A 20,931-nucleotide genomic window follows, 5' to 3' on the forward strand; every position below is an offset into this window, starting at 1 on the left:
TCTTGTTTTATTGGGAAGGGAAAGCAGGCTGATCTATTTATTTTCTTCTTATTTTTCATTACTTTGTCATGTTCAATGCAGTCTTTCCCTTACATTTATTATGTATTTATTCTGTAACAAGAAGAACATGGGGGTAGCATAAAAAGTGTATTCATGTTACAAAGATAATTATATTTTAATTCAGAATTGAGTGTCAGCCTAAAGGTCAGAGACTTCAAAGTAATGTTAATTAGGAGAAATATTGAATGGCAGTGATGAACTGTGGGATCAAAACAGCTCGTAAATACAATGTGAGGCTGAATAAAAATAAAGCAGCCTTTCAAATGTACGTAGTTGATATTGAACACACTGGCAATTTTTGCAGACAAGTGGGACTGTCGTTTCCCTCAAATGCATTCTACAATGCTTTCCTAAATTTCTTCAGCATTTTACCAGATCACTCTGCAACGTATTACCTAAACCCTTTTTATTTCTAATGAATGGTTCTAGCAAAACCTTCAAATTCAGATTAGACAAATAAGCTTCTGTCTTCATATTTTAACATTTATGTCTGAAGAAGATGTTGCCTCACAATCCTTTTCTTAAGAAACAAATGAGTTTGTAATGAGTTATATTTTCAGATGGAAGAATTTTTACAGCCTCAGGTGTTGTGCTTGCTAATGACTGATAATTTAAAAGTTCCATTTTAAACAGTTCTCACTGCACATCCAGCAAGAGCAGACATCCAGTCATTTATCATACATGTTTCTGTAAACAGTCTTTACAAAATTCTTGACAAAGCATGTCAACTCTTCAGAGATCATTGTTTCTTTTTGGAAGATCACAGTAAAGGTTTCTTTGTTTGGGATTTTTTGTTTGTTTGTTTGTTTGCTTGCTTTGTTTTGACGATTTTTTCTTTGGTTTTGTTGGTTTTTTTTGGTTGAGGTCTTTTGTTTGTAGGTTTTTTGTTTTGTTTTGTTTTGTTGTGGGTTTGTGTTTTGGTTTTTTTGTTTGGTTTTTGGGTTTTGGTGGGGTGGTGTTTTTTGGGGGTTTTTTTATGATTCTGTCTGCTGTGAGAAAAAACACCTGAAAATAGCTCAGAGCTCCAAGAACTTCCTTCCTTCAAATGGGTTTTGAAACGTTCATGGATATTTCACAAGATACTTTACTCATGAAGACACATCAGAGAGTAAATTCAATATCAAGTTTGCAGAGATGGTAGTGCAAAAAACAACATGAAGAGCACAAGCAGTATTTTGCTCTTGAAATGAAGACAGCTTTGTAATCTTACTAAGCTGCAATATCCAGCTTTTAGTTTTATGGCCTCATGTATCTTTAGACATGGACATCAAATATGATTCTCTCCTTTGCTTTGGTACTTGTGGGATTTGATTTTTGCTCTGCAATGGCACTGCCATATATTTAGTCCAGTTTATTGTCATCCTATATTTAATGTCTATACAGAGCAAAATACTAATTTTGTGAGGTGAAATATGATTAGCTGTAGTAAATCCAGAGCTTTACCTCTCTCTGCGTTGCAGAAATGCTTGTAAAATAATGTCTCTGAGGAGCTCATAGTCTGAGTGTTGGCCATGGTGGTGACTTCTGCTGTGTAGGACATTCTGTCTACCCCAGCTTCTGGCTGCAAATTAAGTCCCAGATGTGAAATTTGATCTTTACAGGAGGAGCCACCAGCAGGAGACCTGGATCATTATGATTACATTTATAGCATCTCAGTTCACCTAAAGAATATTCAGGGTGAAAATGCATGAAGCATGTATTGATTCATAATTCCTTTGCATAAAATTAGATTTGGGAGAGATGACATTTATCAATTGGTCTGAACTGGTTTTTATTGAAGAACAGTTACATAGATCAATATATTTTGGAAAGAAGTACAAGATTTTCCTCCATTGCCAATGCACATTGACTTAAGAGGGCATTTTTTTATTTGAGAGCTGTGGGGTGCATTTTCATGTGTGTTGATAAGAAGGTGTTGGTCATCTAACTTAGATACAAAGGAAACTTCTTTTATTTTACTCACACAGAGTAGAAAATATCCTCAGCTTAAATAGACAAAACATTTAATATTAACAATACTTGAGGTGAATTTTCTGGTTATCCACCCTTCTCTTCCATCAGAATTACTGAGTGGGGTGCAAAATCTTAGGGCACAGAAACTGTTTGGGCTTTTTTAAGAAACATAACTAAATGTGTCCTGGGTTCACGCCTGATGTGTTACTGTATCTAATTCCTGCTAATAAGCTTGAGTTGGTCTGAAAGGGAACCTCCAGAAGATATGTGACGTGGTTATCAGGTCCTCAACACGAACTTTACATATTTTCATCAATTGTACTGTGCTGATTACTGACGTAGATGAAAACTGTATTGATTAAAGGGGGAATTACACTAGTTTGGCTTGGAGACATTTGCTATTGAAGTTTCCATTATGAATACAAATCATCCAGTGCATAAAATAAATAGCAGTTACACCAATGGATTCTACAGAAAAATTATTTGCAGAACTTTTAGTGGAAGTGTCTATAAAAATATTTAGTCAAGAATACCTCTTTTAAATAAGCTGCTAATAGGCAGAAATATACTTTATACTGTTACATATTTAGCATTTTCTGCAATATAATAGGTTCATTGAAAATACTAGGTTCCAAATACTAGGAACCAAAATAATAGGTTCATTTTTGGGTAGATAGATTCTTCTTGGGAGACAAAATCTGTGGCAAACTGTTAGGGCTCATGTTTCCCTCCATGGCACTGACTGAAGTGAATGCTTCTGGAGTTTTTTAATAGTTTATTGAAGAGTTGGTTATATACTGCAAGCCCAGAGCCACAAAGAGTCCTGAATACTGAAACACTGAGTTAACTGAGTCTGCACAGAGCATGGGACGGGGAGAAATCTGTGGATAGCATTCAAAGGAAGCTAAAACTCAAGCCAATGTTTTGTAAAGAAACGTGGAAAACCACAAGGCATTACTCAGGACAGGAGCTGGTGTTAAATTCTAAGTTTCTCCAGGGTATGGGAGTTGCATCTTCCTACTGCAGAGAGCTATCTAGAGCAGTAGAAAAAGCAAAATCAAGTGACTATTGCTTTCTCTCTTAAGTGACAAAAATAATGTAATTGCCTTACCTTTATCACAGTGGTTTATGTACTCCTTAAGCTGTAGAAAACTGAATTAATTAGAGGAAGAGCTTTGCCAGCAGGTCAAGGGAGGTCATCCTGCCCCTCTACTCAGCCCTAGTGAGAGGCCTCTGGAGAGCTGTGTCCATTTCTGGTCTCCTCAGCACAAGAGACAGAGGGAGCTCCTGAAGTGGGTCCAGCAGAGGGTGACAAAGATGAGGAAGGGGCTGGAGCATCTCTGTTGAGAAGAAAAGCTGAGGGAGCTGGGCCAAAGCTGGGTCAGCTTCGAGAAGAAACTGAGAGGGGATCTCATCAATGTTTATCCGTATCTGAGGGGAAGGTGTCAAGAGAGGATGGAGCAGGCTCTGCTCTGTGGTTCCCAGCAATGGGACAAGAGGCAGAAAATGAGGCACAGGAAATTTCACCTGAATAAAGGAAGAAGTTCCTTACTGTGCAGTGACCACACACTGGAACAGATTGCCCAGAGAGGCTGGGGAATCTCCCTCATTAGAGATATTCCAGAACCCTCTGGATGCAGTTCTGTGCAACGTGCTCTGGGATGACCCTGCTTGAGCAGAGGGGTTGGACCAGATGATCCACTGTGGTGTCTTCCAACTTTACCCATTCTGTGAATTATCATGTCTCTCTTTGAATCTGCACTGCTTGCCCACTCATTTATCTACCTGTGATGAGATATGACCTTCTGGGCTGTTGATAATATCTCAATTAACCTCTTTTTCTGTAGGAAATAGCATCAGACAAGCTGGAACCTAGAATTCCCTTCTTCAAAGAGAATACCCTGTTAAGCTTAATCCTTACTGGCTGTCTTAATTTCTCTTTTTCTCTCCTAAAAAGTCCTTAATTCTTTTATCTTGCATAAAACTTCATTAGCATTGCAGGCATAAAGCTAAGAAATTAATATACTAAGCTGTCACTAAAATAAAATATACCAATAAAAATGCTTGACTGTTCCTATCATTCTTTAGGGTTTCTTGCAGTCTAGAGGGCCAAATACATTTTCCTTCAGATCTTTTGAATTCATTGGGTTTAGATGAATATGCCCTGGAGTGTGTAAGTGTACATAATCACTGCTAATATTCACAGGAATTATGCATGTTTATTAGGTGGAAAATAGGCTTCTATATTGTGATACTTCTTGGAACTGGGTCACTGAACATGAGAAGCATATCTCTGCTTTAATAGAAACAAGCACCAATGGTCCTTTAACTGGAAGAGTAGAGTTAGGAATGATCATGAAATAATGCTAACATTAAACAAAGTAACTTACTTTGTGAATTTGTTGTACCTATATTATTTAGATATGTTTTGGAGTTTTATAGATAACTTTTAAATGAAAGAAAAAAAATTAAAAAAAACCAAAGAAGAAAGAATACTGTTTTATTAATTGGAATCAAATGGTTTGTCATATGTTTTTGCTTCTATCTCACATTTCTGGCCTTGAAGGAAATTGATTTCTAGTCCTTCATTTTAATATGAGTAGAACAAAAGAATCTCAAAAATCTATTGAAATTTAAGTGGATATATTTGCAGCCTCTTTCAAGACAGACTAGCATCTTTCTAAAGATGGCACAGAGCTTCTCAAAATATCAGGTTAGAGCTGGATTTCAGGCTTTCAGGGGCTGTAAAAAAGTAGGATTCCAGAATGGCACAGCTGTGTTTACAGATGTCCCAAACATAGATGCAGTTGTACTGGCAGAAACTGATGTTTCCTGAGATCATCTCTTAACTGGTAGAGCTGTGCTGGCTTTATGAGTGTGCTTTGGCCACTTAGACTCTCCCTATAATAGGATTAATTTTAAGGTATATTATACCAAGTGTTAAGTATATTATGCCAAATGTAATTTATATATTTAGCATATTATACCAATCCTGTGTTGCTGTAGAACTGCATCATGTCTTGAGATAATGTAGATTTTAAGAAATACTGATTTTTCTACCCACACAATGATTAGCCTTTTTCCTGCCTTCCAGAAGATCACATCTGGTGTGCCAGCAGTATTCCTGGACAATATGACAGGATATTTGCTTGCATGAATCACCTAAATTTAACTACAACACAGAAAACATCGTATGTATTCATTTATAAAGATGGCTTTAAAAAGTCTTTAAACTTGTTAATATTACTGCTTTGCTATTGAATTTTTCAAACTGATATGGAATAATAAAACTAATACTGTTATTTTAGAAATTTTTGATGCAAACAAATAGAGCAAGAAATAGCACTGGTTTGTGGACATCACAGTATGGCTCTATAAGGAGCAGTGCATGTCTAGATAGGCAGATAGTGTCTGGAAAGGAATGACAGTAACATTACTGGCCTCGGTAGAATTTTTCTTCTGGGGGGGTTGTAAGACAGTTGATTAGGTAGAGATTCTTAATGCATTCCTTAAGCACTTAATACAAATCTGCACATCTGAGACAATTACTGTAAATCATTAGAAATGAATTCTTTTTTTCACCAGAGATTCAGTGAAGTTGCTATGAAAAGAAAATTAATATAGCAGAATGTAAAAGACTGAAAAGCAACTGTGCTTGTGGTCCAGCACTATCACTGGGGAGTGCTTTTCAGGATGAGCAATGTGCTTGGTGCTCCAAAGCTGTATTAAAACTAGGTTCTGATAACTTTAAAATCAACAGTGATTACAACTGCTTTTCAGACAGGATTTGGCTTAAAAAAAGCATGGTCTTGTTGCCTGGATGTTTTCCATACAAAACTGCTTTTGCCATTATTATTTTTCTTCTCCTTATAGACTTGAATAGACAGGTGCTGTGCCAAAATGCAAGTCTACTCCTAAACCACATGAAAGGCTTATTATATATTTCAAACAGAAGTTGAGATTGTGCTCCATGAATTTTAAAACAAAGGGCCAGAATGCTTACTTATAAAACTGAACTCAAACAAACCCTGAAGGCAATGTTAACTTTGAAGCTGACTTTGAGCAATTCAGGGAAGGGGAGGATACTGGTAATGTGCCTTTTTACTTCATTTCTGTCACTGGGCTTATCCCAGGAAAAATAATGTCTGGACTTAAATATCATTTTGTGGAACAGATTTTAAAATCTGTATTTAGTAAACAGAGCTTTAAAGATCAGCAACCATGCTGAAAAACAAAATACAGTAAATAAACACGGATTCTCATTTAAGCTGCAAAGCAAATTGAAAACAGTAATTTCCAGATGAGGACCAGCATGCTGGGTAGCAAACAGTTCTGAAAATATGGCTGTAAATCACAACACTGGATACTAAGAGCCTTTAACAATGTGGAATGGAGTCAGTTTAGATTGAAACACTAATCTCAGTGAGGCTAATGGGAGTTTTCATTCCTGATCCTTACTTAAGCGCTTAGGACTGTACTGAGCTCCTGAAATTGTTTATCTTTGTGAGACCCAAGTGCTGTGAAGTCTGGTGCAAGCTCCATTAACCATTAGTGTCCAGTCCTACAAGCTGAATCCAGAGTCTGGAGGGCTCCTCTCATCAGGTCTGAAGATGTGCACACTGGGAGCTGTCATTTAAAGGGAGCAGTGGTTTAAAAACTAAGTCTAGGTTGAAGGGGTGAAAGGAAGGGTCCTAGAGCTGGTAAAAAGGCAAAGAAGGACAAGTCCTTTTCTCCTTGCAGTATTATGGCTAGTGGCTAATTTTGAAGGTGAAAATAAAGTACTTTTGGTTCTGTTGCAGAGCATATAATGGCCTATATCCTCTAGACAATCTCCTCTGGAGACTCTAAATCTGGGAAATGAGGAAGTCAGACAATTTTAAGAGATGAAATCTAAACAGCTAAATCTTAATTGCTCTAAATAGTAGCTTATGGCGCATCCAGACTAGTGGAATGAATCTTTCTAATGCTTGAACAAATCAGTAACATATGCTGACACCCCGTCTGGAAGAGGCAGGAATCATGGTCACATGAATCCAAAAAAGCAGTCCAACTGTCCAAAGGCATCTTCAGGGTTTACAGAGTCAGCAGATGTGTGGGAATGCAAGGATTTAGTCCAAATCTCTGATTATTACCAAATATTGAATATATCTATAATTCTGTGGCTATATGTGGTTCTTGGAGGCATTTATAACTGACTTCTAGTGCATTGAAGAGAGTACATCCAGACAGGATAAGATGATCCAGCCTGGAATGCTTAAAAATACCACCATTTACATGCATGCCCCAGTTTCCACTGTAGCCTGATAAAAGAATACAGGCTGGGTAAATTTTCCAGCAATAACATGCAAATTACTTTCACTTCATCTTTTATTTCGAAGGAAGCTCACCAGTTCCCAAAACTGTCATGCATTTTTATAAGAGATTTTCTTCCTTTGCAGCTCACCTTTGATCTATGTTTTATTCCTCTGAGAAATCAAAACAATGAATTTGGGATACTGTGATTATTTCTGAAGCAAAACACTGAATTCATTACTAAGGTTATCTGAAGGGTAATAAAGGAGCTCTGCAGCTTGGATGGAGAGAGCCATTGCTAATGCAAGGAACCAAAGAGATCAAAGAAAAAAAACAGTGAACTGTCAGCACCACATCCCATAGCTGTTATCACGTTCAGATCTACTATTTGCTGTAGCCATGCTTATTTTACCATTGTTACACAGTCCTCACAGCAGCTGTCAAGACTGATCAGTGGTTCACAACCTCTACATCATCTGTTGCAAAAGTCAAGTGTTTCAGACTTTTATCATGCTGAAACTTCTGCTTCCTACCTTCCTTCATCCCACCTCAGCACTTTCCTTATCATCACAAGGAAGAGTATTCACAAAAGCAGTGAAAATCCTTGAGCATGTGCAGGAGAGAGAGAGAGGTATTGACTGCACTTCTTTCAGAGATCTTGACTTCTCTTGCAATCAAATAAAATCGTCATGAGTGAAGCACATAAAGTCTCTATATTATGTATGAACAGTTGAAATACTAAAAGGTTAAACCATTTGCTTGATACCTTTAGCAAAGCCAGGTTTGAAATTACTTCATGGGTCAAAATATAAATGTCCTTTACTTCATTTCTTTGGAGTGAGAGTTTGTTCTTTTTTTCTACAGAATGGCTTGGCAATGTCTTCCTGCAGTTGTACTTACACATAACAGTTCTGGCACTTTTGGCCAGATGTTAATCAAATATCTAGTTTATGTCTACACTGGTTTCTGTGCCTTGTAGTTAAAGTGTGACCATGTCCTAGTGGAAACCTGTATTTTAGGTCTTCAGTGACCTGGATTTTGAAATGCAGATCATCCTTTTAGGATGATAACTAGCCTTATTCTGAAGGCTTGTAAGCATGTGTTTTAGTTACTTTAGGCGAAGTAAACTAGGGTCTTTCAGCGACTTGTCACATTTCTTAAACTATAAACATTGCTGGTCATTTAATATATATAAAAAGCTGTTTAATTTTACAGGGTTCCTGGAGGAAGCATTAAACCAGGGTGCTTCATTTCAGCACTGGAGTGAATTACTGTGATTTAAATATTTTACTTTTAAACATCCAAGTGTTTTCCTCTACTATCAAAGTGTACTTTCAATATCTCACTTGTGCACAAGGCCTGGAGCTGAAAACAACATTCTTATTTCATAAGATGTGGACAGGAACTTGGTGCTCTGAACCCCATCCCTTCACCTCTCTGTGCCGTCTGACTCCATGCCTCACCTTCTCCTCTCAGGAAACTCATCAGTCCTGCAGAAAATTAATTTACCATACTAATATGTACTTGATATGCACTTGATGATATGTGAGTCACTCTAGCTGGGTGTGAATATCTCAAAAATTAAAGGGGAGCTCACTCATTATAGTGAATCCTGGTGCTCACAGCCTGTGTCAGCCTGCTCCATCTGCTTGTGGTGTGCTGAGATGGCAGATCACTGCTACCCCTGCAGCACTTGCTGCTTGGGAAGCTACAGCTATGCAGATAATGAAACAAGAAGTGCTTTTTCAGGGCACTGTGGAATGGAAAAGCATCTGGGAGCTCAGTCAGTTATCAAATCAAACAATTTTTATTATCATGTAGACATTAGTTGACATTCCAGTCAGATTTCTACTACTTGTAATCTGAACACTTCCAGTACCTTGGGATATCAACTTTCTTTTTCTTAAATGAGAGTAAATTTCCATCTTTTCATGTTTAATTAAGGCTCATAGGAATAGACTATTTGCACTGACAAACCTAATGATTGCTGAATTGAGGAGACTGACTGCTACCTGGCATGAGAATTAGGTAAATATCTTAATTTTGTATTCAATTACAAACAAAGTAAAATGAGATAAACATATGGTTTGGAAGATAAAGTAATCAACAGATGGAAAATTAGACAGGAGGAGATTTTGCCATTTTACTAAAATATGAATGAGTATGAAACATTCTCAGAAAAATGTGCTATGAAATCCACCAGGTTAGGAAGATGTAAAGGTTGGCTCTCTGGTTGCATGAATAGCCCAGAACTGAACATGAAATTTTAAATAAAGTCTCCCTATAGTCCAGAGAAAGAGCAGTATATACAAAAGTAAATCAATACTGCAGTTCATCTCAAAGTGAATATCAATTGGGGATTATTTCCATGCTAACAAAAAAAGGAATTAAAAAATTCTGTGTCATTAGTTGAAATAAAATTGTATGTGGACTTTGTCAGCAGCTTTCAGAAGAAGTATATTCAGTTATGAAGCTATTTGTAGAGGTCCCCTTTCATCTGGTAGGATATACTCTGGGATTGCTGTTATCCCTTACTAGGAGATTACACACCTCTAAGCATACTTATGACTCTTTACAGCTTTCTTTGACAGATATCCTCAAGTTTGCTCCTCCTTGTCAAATCCATCAGGGTAGGAGATGGATGAAGCCCTATTCCAACACACATGAATTTTGGCAATGTGGTTCCCGTCCCTGGTGCTAATACCAGATGCACAGGGTTTGATAAAAGGGAACAGTCCTTGAATTTGCTTTTGTGTCCATAGGCTCTGGCTCGTACTGCTAAAGTTTATGTTGGCTCTACCTGTGTCCCTCTTCTAAATACCTTTTGAGTTCTGAAAAACTTTAATTGTGTTGGTGTTTACTAATGTAGCAATTACTGTGCCCTGATTTTATGTGTTGGTGAGATAATTATAGCTTAAAACACTTAACTGAAATGATGGAGTTGTTTAAGAATGGATCAGCTAAAACAAGAAATTGTGTTGTGAAAGCCTCACAGGACATTAGAGGCATGCAGATGAATTTAGGGGATGTCATTCCTCCTAGCATGGATCTGTTTTCACCAGAATAAACTCCAGCCAGCTGCTTTTCATCCAGCTGCAAAATGCTGGTCTCTGCAAGGTGATGCTCTTTGCGTGTGGTCCTGGTGAAATGCAGATGTCCTTAGCTTCCTTCTGAGCCTTTCTATCCACACACACACCTCAGCCCTGGCAGGAAAGGATAGAGTTGTGAAATCACTGATTCCCATCTACCTTCTGCTTCCCACTTACCTTCTCACGCACACCTAGCAGGTATGAGCTCTCCCCTGTGCTCAATTAACAATGCTAATTTCATTCAGGAGGAAAACAAGTCTCCTTTGCTCAGGGTCCAATTTCTACATTTCTGTACAAAGCACCTTCAGCACACTGAGTCTTGTATTACATGTAGGTTGGTACACTCACTACAAACATTATACACACATTAAGCTTCTTGATTAGGACCAGAGTTTTAGGTGGCAATCACTTCTGAGCTCACAGTTGCTTAGTGATGACCAAGTCTCACAGTTTTCTTGGAAGAATACAGTCATAGTGTATCTAGAGCCACAGAAAGATACAGTTGAGCATCATTAGTTTTCATTTCATGCACAAATATTTTCATCTCATCTCTTCTGTGGCACATGTGTACAGGACAAGGGATGTCTTAACACTCTATTTATTACTCTTAGAAGTCAAACTTCCCAATATTTCATGTTAAAATATTTTAAATATTTATTTATTTTTAGATATAATTTCCATACAGGACATTTGTTTGGTTTATTGTGTTTTTTTAAAACAAAGTAATACTTCAGATAATACCCAGGCTGAGAAAGGTTCTTTTGTGGTTCTTAAAAGCCCAGCAAGAAAACTGTGGTTAAAGTCTAGAACACAATGCTGCAAATTGTAGTTTATAATAGGAATAATCATATTTAATTGCAAAGGTGCTATATTAGTCCTGGCTTGAAGAAGCAATTATTTATCTGTTGATTAGTTCTTGCCACAATTAAATACAGTAAATGACAGGGGAAGCCCAACAAATTAGTGGCCTTGTGTTAGAATTGCTTACTCAGTGCCACAAATTATCCCCTATGATGTATCCACTCATTTATTTTTAAGATTCTTTTCCCCAGGAGCTTTTCTGTAGCAGGAAAATGGTGTTTAATGGACCTGAGATTATTTTCACAGAGACATAAATGCTGGGGTTATTCTAATGTACGGCCAAGAACTGTAGGAATAAGGATCTTTCTGCTTCCTGTATCTACTATCCTGGGATCTCTTTGAAACATGAAAAATCATGAGAAAGAGCACATGCTCTGAAACAATCTGAAAGGAAACCATATTTTCATTCTCAGAAAATTTGGTTTCTCGTGCAGCAAATCACCAGCAGGTCCACAGTAATAAAACTGATAATAAAAAAAATACTGCTAACAAAAGGTAAATGCTGGTCTTTGTACCCAGCAGTTTCTTTTAAAGTGATGTACCTCTTTGTTACCTCTCTGCAAGAATAATGACCTTTTTCCAAATAAATGAAATGTGTTTCCAAAGAATGAATTGAGCACATTCAGTAAAAAATTACATCAACTTGTAGCCAAATTCATTAAAGATACACGATTCAAAATTGTTAATTTGGCACACAAGCTTCTAATAATTCTATAGAAGTGAAATATCTGTGGGAAATTAGCTCTTGAGCTCTATCCAGAAGGCAATTGTCAGTGGGAAAGAAAAAAAAAAACAACTGTATTCTGGCTTTCAATGGCTGGAATACTTTTCTGCATAGGCACAATAAATAGTTTCTGCCAGAAATAAGGAGGCTGCCAAATCAACCTATCTGAATAAAAAAGTATGTTGTGCTTTACACATGGGAAAAATGCTCCAGAACAGTTAATCCCTATGAAAACATTATCCCTGGATTATCACCAGTAGTACTTGCCTTCAGGCAGTTTTCAGTTATTTGTTTCCATTTTCTATACATGTACCCAGTGTTTTTATTTCCACATGACTGTTCATCTCAATAATTTTCATAGCTCTCATCTATTCTGGGCTCGTGCATCTTACATGTTGCCAGAGTACTTCGGGCTATATTTACAGATTCACAGAAATATCGTTCTACATACAATGCTGTAGAAGCCAGTACACAGTCCTAAAGGGACCACTGATTTTCGTGGAGTGGCCCATGTCACTGCAAAGTACATCAGTGGGCCAGAATACTTGGTATCTTTTCTCATTCTCCTTTGTGCAGACAGGATATAGAAATTCCATGGTAGTCCTGTGTGTGAGCAGTGTGAGTGAGCTCACGTCGCTCCCTGGCTGGAGGAGCCTCTCCCAGGATTTATTGCCAGCATGTTGGTGCAATAGCTGGGTCAAGGGACAGCTGAAGCCGTGTTGCTATGCAGGCAGGATGTCTTGGAGCCAAGAGAAAAACAAAGGGAGAAAGAAACTCTTCACAAGAAATGTAGTCCCTGGTTACTGTGTAGATCATTTATTGTATAACCAGAGGGAGTGGTAACAGTGCATGTCACATCTACAGTGGAGTGGAAGCATTATGGTGGAGGGTAAGAGTTTGGCCAAAGTGAGGATGATTCCTTAATTATCATACATGATGGAATAAAAATGTGCTTTTTTAAACTGCCAGAACTCATTTTTTTGCATTAAAACCTCAATTTTTGCTATCTTGCTATCCTAAATTCACAAAATGCAATATAATGAAAAAAAAAAAATCTTTTCTTCCTAAAGGAACAAGGTACTCTTTTTCTTCCTGGAGTACACAGAAGATGCAACCTCGTCATCTCCAAACTCCTATACAGTCCTGGCTGCCAGGCATGAGGAATCTTTAGATACATCCCCATCTTTTTCTTCATCATAATGTGCTTTTCTTCTCAGCTAGCTCATATCCTTCTTCCCCAGGGCACTAGCTAGATGAGTGGTGAAGCCTGATGGGATGTTTGTACTTCTGTCCTTTTCTTCTCCAGCTTTTGAATTTCTGCAAACTCGGCTTTGTGACTTCAGCGTAATGAGAAGCTTCCTGTTAGTTGTGCTCATTCAGCCTATGACTGGGGCTTGGTCATTTTATTTTCATTAGTCTCTTTTCTTGCTTCAAGACAAGGGCCGTCCAATATCAGAAAGCCAGCCCAATCCTTTATGCAAAGAAGAACCTTATAGCTGTAAACTTTTCTAAAATGTAAGTCTACAAGCTCTGGCAATATGCTGCATAGCAAAGCAAAATGAATGGACATAATTGTTTATAATTCATTGTTAATGGTGCTGAGAAACACTTGAGAAAAGGAATTATCCAGACTCTATTACCTGAACTGAAATGAAATGTGCCCAGAAAGATTTTTGAAATCTTTAGTATTTAATCTTTTAATCTTTAAACATATACATTTCTAATTTATAAAACCATAAATGTGGGTGAAGGTAATTCTTTGTAATTTTTTAAATTTTTAAACTTTTTTGGCAGTAATGCAATTATATTCGTGATGGTGTCAGACAGTGCAGTCTTGAGAAATGAAAGTAAATTTAAAAGAGAAGAAATTAAGGTCGACTAACTGTAAACTTGCTGTAGATTTTGGAAGATTTAAAATTACGTCTATTTTTATAAACCTAAGGGTTTTAAAAATTAAGACAGATGATGATTATGTTGGCAGGGGGACATTATCTAGATAAGGCATTCCATATTTAAGGTTGTACATTTATAATAAAACACATAGATGTAAGAAGACCTGCACTTGCAGCCTTTAGATAAGGTTGTAAATAAACAGATGAAATAGCCAATGGTTCTGTTGAAATCCATGGGAGATCTGACACCTTCTGAGGGACAAAGGTTGGGCTTGCATTTTACTCATTTCTTGTTTTATAACATATGAAACACTGTAAAAGAATGATATATGGCCATATGGTGGGTTTTTTTGTTTGTTGGTTTGGTGTTTTTTGTTTTTGGTAATGAAAATATGGTCACTTCTTTTTGTCTCTTGTATGGAAATTCCTCCTCTCTTGGTAACTCCCACACCAAATAAGCCATTATCAAGCTGTTCCTGAAGTGATAAACATAATATCTGCAAGTACAGAGAAGATGCTGCATTGGGCACTCCAGGGAACTCCCATACAAGCCATTGTGGGTTTTTCAGTTCATTGGCCAAACAAATCAGATTTCCACATCTGTTTAGCCAGATGGTCTTTCCAGTGTCATGACGGAAGTGCAGTCAAAATACTATCTATAACTAGCACAAGGATTGTATTGGCAACCTGATGCAGAGAAGGAGTTACATTCCAGAAAACCCCTATTGATGGATTTTATGGCAATTTCCTTTTCTAACAGGCAAACACACTGAGCAGCATCTCCAGCCATGTGGGTAGGTGGAAGCCATCATGCTGAGTAGAACTGTGCTTGGTTTCTAGATTGTAAGGTGGGAACACTAATCTATTAATATTAGAATCATAGAATCATAGCATTGGTTGGGTTGGAAAGAGTCTTAAAAATCATCCAGTTTCAATCTACCTGCTATGGGCGGGGGTGCCATTCCCTAGATCAGCTTGTTCAAAGCCTCATCCAACCTGCCTTGAACACTTCTAGGGATAAAACATCCACATCTTTTCTGAGCAACTTGTGCCAGTGTTTCACCACCCTCACAGTAAAGATTTCTTCCTAACATCTAATATAAATCTGTCCTTTTTCAGTTTAAAACCATTGTCCCTTCCTGTCACAATCTGACCATATAAAAAGTCCATCTCCCTCCTTTTTATAAGCCTCCTTTAAGGTACTGAAAGGCTGCTATAAGGTCCCCCCAGCACTTTCTCTTCTCCAGGCTGGACGAACCCTCCAGAGGAGAGGTGCTCCAGCACTCTGAGCACTTTTGTGGCTTCCTCTGGACTTGGTGTTAACAGGTCCACATCCTTCCTGTGCTGGGACCCCAGAGCTGATGCAGCCCTGCAGGTGGGGTCTCAGCACAGCAGAGCAGAGGGGCAGAATCCCCTCCCTGCCCTGCTGTCCATGGGGCTTTGGATGCAGCCCAGGACACCTTTGGCTTTCTGGGCTGTGGGCTCATGTCCAGCTTTTCACACATGAGAACCCATGAGTTCTTCTGTGCTTAGCTCCTCTCAGTGGCTTCTCCTCCCAGTCTGTGTTCATATCTAGGATTGCCCCAACCCATGTGCTGAACTTCATTAGTTTCTTTTTGGGCCCATTTCTCAAGTTTGTCCAGGTCCCTCTGGACGGTGTCCCATCCTTCTCTTGTGTCTTCTGTTAATCTTGGCCTGACATGCTTGATATATTATCAGATCTTTATTTGTATCTTTATTTTTTCCAGCACTTGGCAACAGAAGAGTATTGTCTATGTTTTGGGTTCATTAGACTGCTTCTCTTTCTTCTTTTCTGCTCTATCCACTCTAAAAACATTATTATTTTTATTAGGTCTATCCTACATAATTAAGAAAGAAGGAAACTGTCTTTCCAACTAAAAAATATTACATGAGATCCTTATCCAAATTATCATTTGGTTGATTATGGCCTAATAGGGATGATTCTCCCAGAGGATGATCAAGTGGTGGTTGGCTTCTAAGAATTTGGAGTGAGTAGCTATTTGTGATGGAGCAAATTAAACATTCAGATGTTGTGTGACAATTTTGTATAGCTAATAAAGTGGAATTTGTCCCTATAGACCTCAAAAATTCCAGTATTATAGGAGAAATGTATTGTGGAGAGAATACTAGTGAGAGCAAAAGCACTTCCAGAGGGAAAGGATCTCATTACAATAGATGTATGAGAGACATGGCAGAAATCATTCTTGGAAAGAATCTACGTACCTGTATCTAAAGGATGCCAGTGAGCTGTTCGATGCCCAGAACTGGGAAGAGGAATCCAGACCTTGGTAAGAGGTATTTGAGAGAAAAGCAATTTTTCATAATAACAATAGTAATTAAAAATTAATCTCAATTGCAAACTATCACATAGATTTTATAAAGTTGATTGGAACATATAAGCATGTCTTATATTAAGATCTCATAATATTTTCTTAGTAAATGGTAAAAATCACACAGATGATCTTACTTCACACATTCTTTATCTTTTTGTCGTTGTTAAATTCAAGTATCCACTGTGGTCACTGAAGAGATTTTCTTCCCCTTTGGTGGAAACAAAATCAAACCCTGTAGACTCAGATGGACAAAGGGAAAACAGAGGCTGAGATATATGGGAAAAAAGTGAGCTTTTAGGCATTTGTAAACTATTTATTTACTTAGCGAAGAGCATATTCATACTGAAAAAAAAGAGATTGTTTCTGACTTTTTATTAGTTTTGTGATAATTACAATAATTACTTTAAAAATTGAAACCCAGGAAATTCTAAATGAGACAACATAATTATAATATATAACCATAATAATGCTTCCTTCCATTCCTCACTTGGGTATTGTGAGGCTTAATTAGTTAATGTTTGTACAGCAGTAAAATGCAAAACACCGTAAAAGTATTAAGCATTTTTCCTGTTTCAGTTCTTCAGTATAACCAATTATCTTTCATAAGGTTTTTAAAGGGGATAATTTAAAAAGGTCTATGTAAACCAAACTGTATTTTTTATCTGTCTTGCTGGGAGATGGAGTGGCAAATCACTGTTTAATTGCATCAGTATTTCACATGAGCATGCTGACACTGTGACAATGGTTTTGGCCTAGAAATATTTGTTGATTATCATATTTCTAGGCCATGCAACAAATTTAAAGTGTTCTCTTGGGAGCCAGGGACACAGCTGATGAAAATGAATAGAAAATGAGTGTCACAAGCTGACAAACCATCATACTTAGAAAGGAAAAAAAATCACAAATAAATAGCATTCTATTGAAATAAATGAAACCTTGTATCAAATATTTAGAATAGGAAAATCTGTTATTTCATCCTTTTACATACAGAGTTCAGTGAAGAAAAAACAATCTTGTGCCATGTATAAATATGCAATATATAAACAACAAATGGAGAGCTAGAACTCAGGGAATATAGAGCAAAATATGAGGTTTTAAATTACCTTTAGGTGACAGAAGTCTTGAACAAGATCTGTGTATCAAAATAACTGTTTCACAGATGCTAAGAATCAGTCTGGGTTGGAGGTGGAAATAGACATAAATTAATTTTCAGGAGACTGCACCTCTGGGGATGATATGCAGAGTCTGTAATTTAAAATCCAGGGTGTTCTCCAATAGATCATTGATTATTTAGTCATCACTTATCTCTGCCATTGAGCTTCAGCATAGAGTCAAGGATTGGGATTAATTTTGCCATCTGAAGGCTAGTTTGTTATTTAAGATGCAGTAGAGTCAATGGAAAAACAGATGTAGTTCCATGGGATTATTAATTTTGCCTGCCTTATGCAGAACCACCTTTGTTTCTTTTATAGCTGCTGAACCAAAGGAGAGTTCTCAAAGGAATTAACCTGACCATAAACCTTTATTTTTCAAAGGAATTAATGATGGTATGGGAGCAGCATTCTCCTTTCACTGTAGAGGGATTCTCATGTTTCATAGGCTTTCTTTTAGACTTAGACAATTTGGATGCAAATTGGATAAATGCATGAGGAGTATGGGCTCACGCCTCAACGTGATACATGCCAGCAATGCAGAAAATACTGAAGTACTGAATACTGAAGGGACAGTTCTCATCATTGACTGGGGTCATTCTCAAGTTATTTTTTTTTTCAGTTAGGAGACCATTTTAGGTTCCTTTCTGCTGCTGGTACCATAGAATTAAGAAGCTTAGGTTGTAATCTGCATGTTTCTGTGAGCACATGGATCTGTCACATGCAGATTAAATCAGGTATTTTTTAAGGCAAAGATGGAGTGCTAAGCAGTTGGCTTTGGAGCCATATTGGCACTTGGATCAATGCTTTTTGAAATAAGAGTTAAAGAAAACAGATTGAGAAAATAAGAAATCCCAGTTCTATAAAGGCGGTGAAAGTTTTGCGGTTGACTTTCATGAATCTATTATTTCACCCATTAAATGAAATGGAGAGTGGCCTATTTTACTGGTAATCATATGATGGTTAAAATACTGGAATAATCAATATGTAAAAGCAATCATAATTAAATATTGACCCTTGTTTTTTTAACCTTAGTCTCTTGTATCAGGCCAGTTGGATTTGTATTCAAAACTGTGTTTTGCTGGAAATAATTTTTCTAATCTAATAGTGCCACTTACTCTGCTCCCAGACGATTTATAAACATCTGCTTTTAGCAGGCAAAGGCTTTCCACTTTTGAAACTGCAAGAATTTCCATTATTGCATTTACATGTGCCTCAGCTGCTGCTAAGCAACAGGGCTGTTACCTGCCAAAGCCTGGAGTTAAATACCAGATCTGTAAAGAGGATGGATAGAAACACAGATGTATAATACACTTAAAATAACAAGTGAGGAATGTGGTTTTGGAAATATGTAGAAATGTGGAGGTATAAGAAGAATACAATTCCATTCTAGAAACGTGAATAAGGGTGATATAATATGTGTTAGGGAAAGTTAAGAAAACCAATCAATTTGTTGTATTTTGGTGAAATGTTCTTGAAAACGCACTGTGGTCAGATTGGTTTTGCTTTGCCAAGCCTTACCAAGAAGTGTTAGGTGTATATGCAATGTTGGATAATGGGGAGTAAGGAATAGGGAGGACATCACCAAGAAAATTTAATTTAATTTAATGCATATAGGATTTCTAAATCATAGAATCATAGAATCATAGAATGGCCTGGGTTGGAAGGGATCTTAAAGATCATCCAGTTCCAACCAGGTTTGATTCATAGCATTTTGCATAGTGATTTTTCTTCTTCCTTTAGAGACAAATGTATTTATATTTGGCTAAGAAATGAGTCAGTCTTAAGTGCTTTTTAAAGGTTTGATTTGCTTTCTTTTCCATCGATGTTTTTCGTGTCAGCTTTGGCTCAGTTGGGTGGGACTGTTTCTAAGAAATTGTTTGTATGTTAGAAATGCTGTTAATTGCAGTTAATGGCATTAGCATTTAAGTCTAAGGGTGCACGATCAATAGTGTTGTACCAACACAAGGTATAAGGATGGTCTTTACCCTGCAAAATGGCCTGCACTGGAGGAAGAGGTGCTGCATGGAGGGGAACAGACCATGAGAATAAATGTGAGGAGTGAAACAACACCAACAGCCCCAGCAGTCACAGCCCAAATGCCAGCTGCCAAATTGTCAAGCTTTGGTGACAACAGATGGACTCCAAGGAGATATTTTGAAGAGGAGTAACTACCCTGCATTGGGAAGAACATGTAATGCTGCTTGCTACAAAATTGAAATTGGTAACAGAGAATGTCCACTGCTTGAAGTGAAGCCCCAGTCTGCCCTCGTGCCTTGGTACAGCGAAGAAAGAGGTGCCATGAAAGACGCACCTGCACTTGGACTGACAGGACAGGCCAAGGAATTCTGCAGCCGTGTTAACAGCAGGAAGACAAGTTTTGTAGGACAAAGAAAAGTTTCAATGAGCAAGTTCAAACTGTTTGGACAGTGAAAGTGACAGATTTTCATTATGTTCAACCCAAGCAGAAGTTCTTTATTCTTCTCTAAAATTTGTTCATATGTTTCCTTAGTTTTGAAGGCATTCTATAATTCTTTAAGGCATTCCCTCCTTTAGAATAATACTGTATGCCAAATAACACATTTAATTGTCTTTATTGAAGCATTTAAGGGAAGTTTCCTACAAAATGGTTACACTTTCCTGCCCATCAAGACCGAATTTGATGAGAAAATAACCATTGTAAATTCCTTATTCTTTAGTTCCCTTGGTTGTCTAGAAACCAACATGTATACATGCAATCCCATAGGAATATTGTTGTAAGAAACAAAGCATTTTCACATGTATTGCTTGTATTTTGGTACACACTGCTTTACTACCAAAACTATTGAAATGAGGAAACAAAATGTTTGTGACATATGGGGCAAAATATTTAGACTGAGAAAAATATTAAAGCAAAATTCCATGCAGAAATAAAAAAGATATACATTTATAGCTGTGCACAGTAAGAATAGAAAAACGAGATTTTTAGTATAATTAAAAAAATAGGAGTAGCTTATCTTTTTGTAATAAAACCACAATGTAATTTTTGAAAAAAAAAAAAAGGCAAATGACATGGAAAAAGTGACATAAAAAAATTCAGATTAAATCAATGTCTCAGTCTGACTGAACACATTTTTTTCCTCAGCACTCAGACAACTCTATCCAATTTAGCTATATTTCCCCTCCCAGCATCACTAGTATGAAGTCTTAAATGTATCCATTGCTATTTATGTATTTACAGTCTGCTGGGTGAGAGTCAACAGTGTGTGTTCTTTTCTTACCTCTTAAATGTGTCTGATGGGGTAGGTGGACATCTGTGTAAAGATAATCTGGTTGGTACTATTTCCTTGACTTTCCAATGAATATAGCAAAGCCCTTCACCAGATTGAAATAGGTGTCTCCTTGATTTTTTATAGAAAAGTCATTGAAAAGAGATAAAAATTCTCCCTAGAATCACCAAGAACAAGATATCTCTACTGAGTGCAGAGGAACTTTGAGAAACAACTACACCTCAGATACCCCCAGACTTTCAACTACTCACTTTAACATCCATGCAGGGTATTTATCTGTATTTTC

At 37.3% G+C, this 20,931-nt stretch overlaps 1 protein-coding gene across 3 annotated transcripts in view; it reads left to right on the forward strand.

The window, feature by feature from the left end:
• Positions 1 to 20,931, forward strand: part of VSNL1 (visinin like 1) — an 85,307-nt gene that overhangs the window by 39,880 nt on the left and 24,496 nt on the right. The gene's annotated exons all lie outside the window — the stretch shown is intronic.

This window comes from Zosterops lateralis, assembly GCF_965231275.1.
Source record: "Zosterops lateralis genome assembly, chromosome: 3".
Taxonomy (NCBI): Eukaryota; Metazoa; Chordata; class Aves; order Passeriformes; family Zosteropidae; genus Zosterops; species Zosterops lateralis.